Source organism: Aedes albopictus, chromosome 2, assembly GCF_035046485.1.
Source record: "Aedes albopictus strain Foshan chromosome 2, AalbF5, whole genome shotgun sequence".
Classification (NCBI taxonomy): Eukaryota; Metazoa; Arthropoda; class Insecta; order Diptera; family Culicidae; genus Aedes; species Aedes albopictus.
Genome location: NC_085137.1, coordinates 213,045,808 through 213,055,558, shown reverse-complemented (window position 1 = coordinate 213,055,558; position 9,751 = coordinate 213,045,808).

Here is a 9,751-nt window from a genome sequence, read left to right as displayed (position 1 = left end):
AAGTTGGCCATTTTAGGAGTTATTGGGGATTTTTCAGGAACATTGGGGATTTTTTCGAGATATTGGGGAGGGTAATGGGAACTAAGGAATCATGGGGGTCCTTGAGAAATAATACTTCTGGGGAATCTAATCAGCAAGTTGGACATTTTAGGAGAAGTTGGGGTCTTAAGGAACATTGGGGATTTTTAGGAGATATTGGGGATTTTTAAGGAACATTGGGGATTTTAAGGAACATTTAGGAATTTTAGGAGATATTGGGAAGGGGAAAAGGGAACTAAGGAATCATGGGGGTCTTCTTAGGAGAAGTTGGGTATTCATAAGGAACATTGGGGATTTTTAGGAGATATTGGGGAGGGTAAAGGGAACTTAGGAATCATGGGGGTCCTTGGGAAATGATACCTTTGGGGAATCTATTCGACAAGTCGGACATTTTAGGAGAAGTTGGGGATTCTTAAGGAACATTGGGGATTTTTAAGAGATATTGGGGATTTTTCAGGAACATTGGGGAATTTCAGGAGATATTGGGAAGGGGAAAAGGAAACTTAGGAATCATGGGGATCCTTGGGAAATGATACCTTTGAGGAAGCTAATAAACAAGTTGGACATTTTAGTAGAAGTTGTGGATTCTTAAGGAACATTGGGGATTTTTAGGAGATATTGGAGAGAGTAAAGAGAACTAAGGAATCATGGGGGTCCTTGAGAATTGATACCTTTGGGGAATCTAATCAACAAGTTGGACATTTTAGGAGAAGTTGGGGATTCTTAAGGAATATTGGGGATTTTTAGGAGATATTGGGGATTTTTAAGGAACATTGGGGAATTTAAGGAGATATTGCAAAGAAGAAAAGGGACTTAGGAATCATGGGGGTCCTCTTAGGAGAAGTTTGGGATTCATAAGGAACATTGGGGATTTTTAGGAGATATTGGAGAGGGTAAAGAGAACTTAGGAATCATGGGGTCCTTGGGAAATGATACCTTTGGGTAATCTATTCGACAAGTCGATCATTTTAGGAGAAGTTGGGGATTCTTAAGGAACATTGGGGATTTTTAAGAGATATTGGGAATTTTTAAGGAACATTGGGGAATTTCAGGAGATATTGGGAAGGGCCCATATTGCCGAGGCGGTAAACGCACGGGTATTCAGCATGACCATGCTGAGGGTGACGGGTTCGATTCCCGGTCGGTCCAGGATCTTTTCGTAAAGGAAATTTCCTTGACTTCCTTGGGCATAGAGTATCTTCGTGCCTGCCACACGATTTACACATGCAAAATTATCTTAGGCAGAGGAAGCTCTCAGTTAATAACTGTGGAAGTGCTCATAGAAAACTAAGCTGAGAAGCAGGCTTTGTCCCAGGAGGACGTTACGCCAAGAAGAGAGAGAGAGAGAGAGAGAGAGAGAGAGAGAGAGAGTGGGAAGGGGAAAAGGGAACTAAGGAATCATGGGGATCCTTGGGAAATGATACCTTTGAGGTATCTAATCAACAAGTCGGACATTTTAGGAGAAGTTGTGGATTCTTAAGGAACATTGGGGATTTTTAGGAGATATTGAGGATTTCTAAGAAACATTGGGGATTTTTAAGGAACATTGGGAATTTTTAGGAGATATTGGGGAGGGTAAAGGGAACTTAGGAATCATGGGGTCCTTGAGAAATGATACCTTTGGGGAATCTAATCAATAAGTTGGCCATTTTAGGAGATATTGGGGATTTTTAAGGAACATTGGAAATTTTTACGAGATATTGGGTAGGGTAAAGGGAACTTAGGAATCATGGCGGTCCTCGAGAAATGATACCTTTGGGGAATCTTATCAACAAGTTGTTCATTTTAGGAGAAGTTGGGGATTCTTAAGGGACATTGGGGATGTTTAGGCGTTATTGGGGAATTTTAAGGAACATTGGGGATTTTTACGAAATATTGGGTAGGGTAAAGGGAACTTAGGAATCGTGGGGTCCTTGGGAAATGATACCTTTGGGGGATTTAAACAACAAGTTGGACATTTTAGGAGAAGTTGGGGATTCTTAAGGGACAATGGGGATTTTTACGAGATATTGGGGATTTTTAAGGAACATTGGGGATTTTTAGGAGATGTCGAGGAAGGTAAAAAGAACTTAGAAATCATGGGGGTCCTTGGGAAATGATACCTTTGGGGAATCTAATCGACAAGTCGGACATTTTAGGAGAAGTTGGGGATTCTTAAGGGTCATTGGGGATTTTTAGGCGATATTGGGGAGGGTAAAGAGAACTTAGGAATCATAGCGGTCCTCGGGAAATGATACCTTTGGTGAATCTAATCAACAAGTTGCACATTTTAAGAGATTTTGGGGATTTTTAAGGAACGTTGGGGATTTTGAGGAGATATTGGGGAGGTTAAAGGGAACTTAGGAATCATGGGGACCTTGGAATATGATACCTTTGGGGAATCTTATCAACAAGTTGGACATTTTAAGAGAAGTTGGGGATTCTCTAGGAACATTGGGAATTTTTAGGAGATATTGGGAATTTTTAGGAACATTGAAGATTTTTAAGGAACATTGGCGATTTTAAGGAGATATTGGGGATTTTTAGGGAACATTGGGAATTTTTAGGAGATATTGAAGATTTTTAAGAAACTTTGGAGATTTTCAGGAGATATTGGAGATTTTTCATGACGTTGGGGATTTTTAGGAGATATTGGGAACTTTTCAAGGAGCGTTGGGAATTGTAGGAGATATTGGGGAGGGTAATCGGAACTTAGGAATCATGGGGGTCCTTGGGAAATGATACCTTTGGGATTCGTTAGATTTAGTTTAACATTTTAGGAGAAGTTGGGGATGCTTCAAGAACATTGGAAATTTTGAGGAGATATTGGAGATTTTTAAGGAATGTTGGGGCTTTTTAGAAGATATAGGGGATTTTTTAAGGAATTTTGGGGCTTTTGAGAAGATGTTGGAGATTTTTTAAGGAACGATTGGGATTTAAGGAGATATTGGGGAGGGTAAGGGGAACTTAGGAATTATGGGGGTCTGCATGGGAAATGATACCTTCGGGGAACCAAAGCAACAAGTTGATCATTTTAGCAGAAGTAGGGGATTATTAAGAAACATTGGTTATTTTAAGGAAATATTGGAGAGGGTAAAGGAAACATAGGAATAATCATCCCCAATGTCCCTTAAGAATCCCCAACTTCTCCTAAAATGGCCAACTTGTTGATTAGATTCCTCATAAGCTATCAGTTCCCAAGGACCCCCATGATTCCTAAGTTCCCTTTGCTCTCCCCAATATCTCTTAAAAATCTCCAATGTTCCTTATGAATCCCCAACTTCTCCTAAAATGTCCAAATTGTTGATTAGATTTTCCAAAGGTATCATTTCCCGAGGACCGCCATGATTCCTAACTTCCATTTACCCTCCCCAATATCACCTAAAAATCCCCAATGACCCTTAAGCATCCCCAACTTCTCCTAAAATGTCCAACTTGTTGATTAGATTCCCCAAAGGTATCATTTCCCGAGGACCGCAATGATTCCTAAGTTCCCTTTACCCTACCCAATATCTCGAAAAAATCCCCAATGTTCCTTAAAAATCCCCAATATCTCCTAAAATGGCCAACTTGTTGATTAGATTTCCCAAAGGTATCATTTCTCAAGGACCCCATGATTCCTAAGTTCTCTTTACCCTCCCCAATATCGATTAAAAATCCCCAATGTTCCTTAAAAATCCCCAATGTTCCTTAAAAATGCCCAATATCTCCTAAAATCCCCAATGTTCCTTAAGAATCCCCAACTTCTCCTAAAATGTCCGACTTGTCGATTGGATTCCCCAAAGGTATCAGTTCCCAAGGACCCCCATGATTCCTAAGTTCCCTTTACCCGCCCCAATATCTCCTAAAAATCCCCAATGTTCCTTAAAAATCCCAAATATCTCCTAAAAATCCCAAATGTTCCTTAAGAATCCCCAACTTCTCCTAAAATGTCCGACTTGTCGATTAGATTCCTCATATGTATCACTTCCCAAGGACCCCCATGATTCCTAAGTTCCCTTTACCAGCTCCAATATCTCCTAAAAATCCCCAATGTTCCTTAAAAATCCCCAATATCTCCTTAAAATACCCAATGTCCCTTAAGAATAGCCATCTTCTCCTAAAATGTCCAACTTGTTGATTAGATTCCCCAAAGGTATCATTTCCCGAGGACCGCCATGATTCCTAAGTTCCCTTTACCCTACCCAATATCTCGAAAAAATCCCCAATGCTCCTTAAAAATCCCCAATATCTCCTAAAATGGCCAACTTGTTGATTAGATACCCCAAAGGTATCATTTCTCAAGGACCTCATGATTCCCAAGTTCCCTCTACCCTCCCCAATATCGGCTAAAAATCCTCAATGTCCCTTAAGAATCCCCAACTTTTCCTAAGAGGACCCGCATGATTCCTAAGTTCCCTTTTCCCCTTCCCAATATCTCCTAAAAATCCCCAATGTTCCTAATAAATCCACAATGTTCCTTAGAAATGCCCAATATCGCCTAAAAATCCCTCATGTCCCTTAAAAATCCCCAACTATTCCTAAGAGGACCCGCATTATTCCTAAGTTCCCTTTTCCCCTTCCCAATATCTCCTAAAAATCCCCAATGTTCCTTTAAAATCCCCAATATCTCCTAAAAATCCCCAATGTTCCTTAAGAATCCCCAACTTCTCCTAAAATGATCGACTTGTCGATTAGATTCCCCAAAGGTATCATTTCCCAAGGACCCCCATGGTTCCTAAGTTCCCTTTTCCCGCCCCAACATCTTCTAAAAATCCCCAATGCTCCTTTAAAATCCCCAATATCTCCCAAAAATCCCCAATGTTCCTTAAGAATCCCCAACTTCTCCTAAAATGTTCGACTTGTCGATTAGATTCCCCAAAGGTATCATTTCTCAAGGACCGCCATGATTCCTTAGTTCCCATTACCCTCTCTAATATCTCGAAAAAATCCCCAATTTCCTTTAAAATCCCCAATATCTCCTAAAAATCCCCAATGTTCCTTAAGAATCCCCCTACTTCTCCTAAAATGTCCGACTTGTCGAAAAGATTCCCCAAAGGTATCATTTTACAAGGACCTCCATGATTCCTAAGTTCCCTTTACCCGCCCCAATATCTTCTAAAAATCCCCAATGTTCCTTAAAAATCCCCAATGTTCCTTTAAAATCCCCAATATCTCCTAAAAATCCTCAATGTTCCTTAAGAATCCCCAACTTCTCCTAAAATGATCGACTTGTCGATTAGATTCCCCAAAGGTATCATTTCCCAAGGACCCCCATGATTCCTAAGTTCTCTTTACCCTCCCCAATATTGCTTAAAAATCCCCAATGTCCCTTCAGAATCCCCAACTTTTCCTAAGAGGACCCGCATGATTCCTAAGTTCCCTTTTCCCCTTCCCAATATCTCCTGAAAATCCCCAATGTTCCTTATGAATTCCCAATGTTCCTTAAAAATCCCCAATATCTCCTAAAATTTCCCAATGTTCCTTAAGAATCCCCAACTTCTCCTAAAATGTTCGACTTGTCGATTAGATTCCCCAAAGGTATCATTTCCCAAGGACCCCCATGGTTCCTAAGTTATCTTTACCCTCCTCAGTATCGCCTAAAAATCCCCAACAACCCTTAAGAATCCCCAACTTTTCCTAAGAGGACCCGCATGATTCCTAAGTTCCCTTTTCCCAATATCTCCTAAAAATCCCCAATGTTCCTTAAAATCCCCAATGTTTCATTAAAATCCCCAATATCTCCTAAAAATCCCCAATGTTCCTTAAGAATCCCCCTACTTCTCCTAAAATGTCCGACTTGTCGAAAAAATTCCCCAAAGGTATCATTTTACAAGGATCCCCATGATTCCTAAGTTCCCTTTACCCGCCCCAATATCTTCTAAAAATCCCCAATGTTCCTTTAAAATCCCCAATATCTCCTAAAAATCCTCAATGTTCCTTAAGAATCCCCAACTTCTCCTAAAATGTTCGACTTGCCGATTAGATTCCCCAAAGGTATCATTTCCCAAGGACCCCCATGACTCCTAAGTTCTCTTTATCCTCCCCAATATCGCTTAAAAATCCCCAATGTCCCTTAAGAATCCCCAACTTTTCCTAAGAGGACCCGCATGATTCCTAAGTTCCCTTTTCCCCTTCCCAATATCTCCTAAAAATCCCCAATGTTCCTTATAAATTCCCAATGTTCCTTAAAAATCCCCAATATCTCCTAAAAATCCCCAATGTTCCTTAAGAATCCCCAACTTCTCCTAAAATGTCCAACTTGTTGATTAGATTCCCCAAAGGTATCATTTCCCAAGGATTCCCCATGATGGTTCCAAAGGAATAAAAAAATGAAATGCATTAAATAACTGCATGCTCTAAATTGCCGCACGCACAGACCCCCCATCTGTACAGCACCGCAACAGAGCTACGAGTGCGAAGGATTTAAATGGTTGCTCTTGTAAATACACTTTCGTCGGCGCTTTCCTTTCGCTCCGTCGAAAAACAAGTTAACTGCACGTCGCACTTAGTATGCGCAAATCCAAACTCCGCCTCGAATGATTCCACAGGCGGAGATGTGACGCGACAAAGAGCGAGCTCGTTTTCTGTGTGCGATGACATCACCAGCAGCCAAGCCAGCAGCAGTAGTCGTCCTCATGCCGTGGAGCAACAGCACACGAACGCACGACCGATAGGGTGATGACCATTGTTTTGGCATGAAGTTAATGCAATTTGGAACGTTATTTTCAAAAGCATTTTTTGGCTTAACTGCAAAAGATAGAGTTTTGGTGTCAAAGAAACATTTTTAGGGAACAAGTTCGTGCATGTTTTGTAGAAGAACTTTTTTAACAAAAGCTTTATTTTCATATTTAAATCATCAAATATGTCCAAAAAAGAGTCGATTTTTTCGACCAATTTTGCATTATTTTTCAATTTAAGGCCTTTTAAACTATTTTTACAAAGTTTACGTCCAAGAGACTAAGAAAGTAGAAGTAATTAGCTTTCAATTCATGCGCTGAGAAAGTTTGTACGATTGATAGTTTAGTAGATATAGGACTTCAAAGATAACCAAAAATTAAAAACTTAAAATGTGATTAACTCACTTAGCAGTGATTTCCGACCCTATGTTCCATGGGAACTTTTTCATCTCTCATCAAGACCTATCAGCCCTGAAAATATCCAAAACCCGGAACCAAACACCCTGTATATGTATGTCATATTAACCATTGCTTGATCGATTGATGCAGAAATTAACAAAGGCCTTTGAGCCTATTGACAAATTGAGAGATGAATTTGTTAAAAAAAAAATCATGTTCTGGTGGGATTTAAACCCACGACTCCGTATTCGCTAGACCGGCGCGTTGAGCGACGCCACAATTGACTTGTTTGACAAGGATTATTAACGAGTGGCAGATGCTCGACTCAACAGAGAGTGGGACAGTGCGGCAAAGGCAGGAGAATAACGAATCCGCCGCAGCAATGAACCGAATGAATCACAGCACAAAGAGAGTGTGATTGCTGAAGTTCGAGAAAGCATGAATCGGAACGATACGCAATGGTTTTATGTAACTGTCAGTGATACGCGTCACATGCGTCAGGTGGAAAAAGCACTTCAAATATTTATTGATCGGAAACCTCCAGCACCGGTTAATGTTAAAAAGGTCCCAAATGAACTGTAAAAGGCGACTGGGAATGACGACATCCCTTTTAAACTTCTTAAGCATAGAAACGAGAAGCTGTATAATGTCACTTTTAGGTAATTTTCTTGACTAATTGGGCGTAGTCGTCGTGTCTGCTACATAATTGATTGCAGCAGTTGGAGTCTCCTCATCCGTTTGGAGACTGAATAATGAATACACCGCGGAAACAGTAAAAAGTACTCATGCTTCAAGAATGGCGCAATGAATCAGCAGCTCCGCACTGCGCCAAAAAATTAACGTTTGACCTGAACAAAAATTGAACGTTTTAATTCCAATTGGTTTTTCTTACACGCAGAAAAACAAATTGTAAACACAATTAAATTCTAGTTGAAATCAACCGAATTTTCAGTTTACTATAGCGACAAACTGATTTCTAGTTTAAACTGAATTGTTCCATTGTTTGATAATACAAACATTTCCATTTGTTGAAATTTTTGACAGTTTGTTGAAACAAACAGAGATTTGGTAGTTTCAACATAAAATAATAGATTGGTTTAAACGACTGCACTTTTGCCGCCAACAAACTCGAAATGTGGTTGTGTTGGTGACAGCAGCAACGGCGGCAGCTCGGAAATCTATTTTTTAGATCGTCGGCAAGCGGATGGGAAAGCGATTGACTAAAAAAAGACAAAAAAAGGCAAAACCGACCAACTTTTTGTGGATGCTGTCGTCGAGAGTACCTGCGCGTTATCCATCACGTCCAATATTGCACTTGAAAGTAAACGTGATGGATTTGTTACACCTTCTTCGTTGTGGTGATGTTGGGGTAATAAAATGCTTAAGATGTGGGAGTTCTTCCGGACCATGTTTATGGTTCCCATTTTGTAGAAACAAATGAAGTTTTTAACGTTATATGAAATGATGGTAAATAGTTGTTTCTATCGATAAACTCTAAATAAAAAACAATGAAATATAAATTTGAAATAAGTAAATTCTCAGTTTGATCAACCATGCGATTGAGGAGGAGGTTGGCCGGTTGAAAAACAACAAAGCCGCTGGAGCAGATCAACTACCAAGCGAGCTTCTAAAATACGGTGGAGAAGCACTGGTGAGAGCACTACACTGGGTCATTACCAAGATTTGGTAGGAGGAAGTATTACCGGAGGAATGGATGGAAGGTATCGTGTGTCCCATCTACAAAAAGGGCGCGACAAGTTGGATTGCGGGAACTACCGCGCGATCACAATACTGAGCGCTGCCTACAACATACTCTCTCAAATTTTATGCCGCCGTCTATCACCGATTGCAAGAGAGTTCGTGGGGCAATATCAGGCTGGATTTATGGGTGAACGCGCTACCAGGACCAGTTGTTCGCCATCCGCCAGGTGTTGCAGAAATGCCGCGAATACAACGTGCCCACACATCACTTGTTCATCGATTTCAAATCGGCGTATGATACAATCGATCGAGAACAGCTATGGCAGATTATGCACGAATACGGATTCCCGGATAAATTGATACGATTGATCAAGGCGACGATGGATCGAGTGATGTGCGTAGTTCGAGTATCAGGGACACTCTCGAGTCCCTTCGAATCTCGCAGAGGGTTACGGCAAGGTGATGGTATTTCGTGCTTGCTGTTCAACATTGCTTTAGAGGGTGTAATAAGGAGAGCGGGGATAAACACGAGTGGGACGATTTTCACGAAGTCCGTTCAGCTGCTTGGTTTCGCCGATGATATTGATATTATTGCTCGTAAATTTGAGACGATGGCGGGAACGTACATCCGACTAAAGAGTGAAGCCAGGCGAATCGGATTAGTCATTAATGTGTCGAAGACAAAGTACATGATGGCAAAGGGCTCCAGGGAGGAATCTCCGCGCCCGCCATCCCGAATTCATATCGACGGTGATGAAATCGAGGCGGTTGAAGAATTCGTGTACTTGGGCTCACTGGTGACCGCCGACAACGACACCAGCAGACAAATTCAGAGGCGCATTGTGGCAGGAAATCGTTCTTACTTTGGACTCCGCAAAACTCTACGATCGAATAAAGATCGCCGTAACACGAAGTTAACCATCTACAAAACGCTGATTAGACCGGTCGTCCTCTATGGGCACGAAACATGGACC